Genomic DNA, 2325 nt, shown 5'->3' with positions numbered 1-2325 from the left:
AGATGATGAGACGACCCAACTCCAGCAGGCAGATTTAAAACAGGCAAAAAGGGCAAATTGCTCTGTTTTCTGCCTTTTGTTCTATTCAAGCCCTTAACAGAGTGGCTGATGCCTAGTCACATTGGGGAGAGCAGTTTACAGAGTTTGCTGATTCAGATGCTAATCTCATCCAGAAACACTCAAAAACACACCCAGAAGTAATCTTTAATCTGGGCACCCTGTGGACATCAAATTGACACATAACATTAGTCATCACAGTGCTTGAGGTCTTTGAAGGCAGAAGGTCTTTGCTCACCATTATATTCCCAGTATCTAGCACAGTAAACAGTTGATCGGATTGGCTGAATATGTTAATGAAATTGAGTACACCCAGTTACATATAATCCAGTTTCTACTAGAATTTTTTTCTCTATTAGCCTAATGAATTGTGTAGTATTGGAAATTTCCTAAAAGACCACATTTTCTTCTTGGGATTTTATATTCTGCATCAGTGATTTCCACACCATAGGCTGGCAAAAGTTACAAGTGATTGGATCCATAAATTTTCACCTACCTAGACTTTTGTATTTTCTTTCCAACTTTGCTACGCATTTCTAGCATAGGAGATCACAGCTAATAATCATGATTTGGTGAGAAAGAAGAAAGAAGAAATAAAGCTATATTTTTTAAAAGTGGTCTTGAGGAGAAAAATTAAAGGCATAGCTATCACCAAATTAGCCACTATAGTTCTGGCATTCCCACAATTAGGACATTCTTGAACTCAGTGCTTGGAATTGGGTAGTCTTTGTAAAATCCTCCTTTGGAACTTAGAATTTAGATTTTCAACAATTGGCATTGTGATTAAAATTTATTTTGAAAATATACCTTTATAACAATTGGCAGTAAATGATTAAAATTTATTTTGGAAATATACCTTTACTCTTCTAACAGATTCAACATGCAATGACTGTTGAATGAATATATATTTATGAATTTGTGAAAAAGCAAAATTTAACTGAATATGAAGATCAAATTGGCTTTATTCAGCAATTCATGAATCAAGCAGCATGCCATCTAGAAAGGGGAAAAGGAGCTCCATGGAGCTGTACATAATGAAAGTCTTTTATAGGTGGATGGAGGCAGAAAAAAGAATTTTCTAACCAACAGTGGATTATTTCAGGCAAGGTCACCTTCCTTTGAGGGAAGGGCAGGGGGTCTATCAAGATTACCTCACTAGTGCTGATTAAGTAATACCAGATTGACTGGTTAAAGGTCACATTTCTGGGAGAGGTTGAAACTGCAATTAGATTAGATATAAATCCTTGGTTTGCTGACATGGGACTTAGCACAAGTGACTCCATTTTGAACCTGTTGTCTCTTTTTTTCTTTAACAAATTCCTCCTATATGCCAAGCACTGCTCTAGGCATTAGGGATATAATGGTGAAGAAACAAGCCAAGTTTTATGTTTGTTTGTATGAAAAAATGTAAACATATACAAATGTAAACATATACAAAGTGACTTCGATCTACACACCATCCATCTTAAATAATATCAACTCATAGTTGACCTTCTTTCATTACTAACCTACCTCTCTATCCCTCCCCCTATATTATTTTGAAGCAAATCGAAGATGTCATATTGTTTCATCCATAAATATATTGGCATATATCTCTAAAAGAGAAGTACTCTTTAACCATAACCATAACCCACCTAAAAATAACAAATTCGGGGCACCTGGGTGGCTCAGTCGGTTCAGCATACAACTTCAGCTCAGGTCACGGTCTCGTGGTTCATGAGTTCTGAGTTCGAGCCCTGTGTTGGGCTCTGTGCTGACATCTCGGAGCCTGGAGCCTGCTCTGGATTCTTTGTCTCCCTCTCTCTCTGCTCCTTCCCCGCTCACACTCTATCTCTCTCTCAAAAGTAAATAAACATTAAAAAAAAAAACAACAAATTCAATAATCTGGAGCTTACATTGCTTCTTGGCCTTTTGGCTAAGATCAAGTGTAGTATCTGTTCTTATCAGTTTAATAATCTGGAGCTTACATTCTAATAGGAGACACAAACAAGGAACAAACAAGCAAAAAACCAAATGATATTAAGCAGTGATGATAAAAATAAGGTCCATTTGGTGGTCAGAGCAACCCTCTGTTAAGGAGGCAACATTTACTGAGGAACATGTATAACATGAGGGAGCAAGGCATGTGACTGTCTGGAGGAAGTGTTCCTGAGAGGCTCCAGCTAGTGCAAAGGCCTGAGGCAGAACTCAGTGTTCAAAGAATAGTAAGAAGGCCTATGAGTCTGGTAGGGCTAAGTGGAAAGAAGAAAAGAAGGATATAAATTTGGA

General features: G+C 37.5%; 1 pseudogene; it reads left to right on the top strand.

The window, feature by feature from the left end:
• Positions 1-1952: 1952 nt before the first annotated feature.
• Positions 1953-2072, top strand: LOC122469907 (annotated as a pseudogene).
• The last annotated feature ends 253 nt before the right edge of the window (positions 2073-2325 follow it).

This window comes from Prionailurus bengalensis, chromosome B3 (assembly GCF_016509475.1).
Source record: "Prionailurus bengalensis isolate Pbe53 chromosome B3, Fcat_Pben_1.1_paternal_pri, whole genome shotgun sequence".
NCBI lineage: Eukaryota > Metazoa > Chordata > Mammalia > Carnivora > Felidae > Prionailurus > Prionailurus bengalensis.
This window is presented reverse-complemented; position numbering and strand designations above follow the sequence as displayed.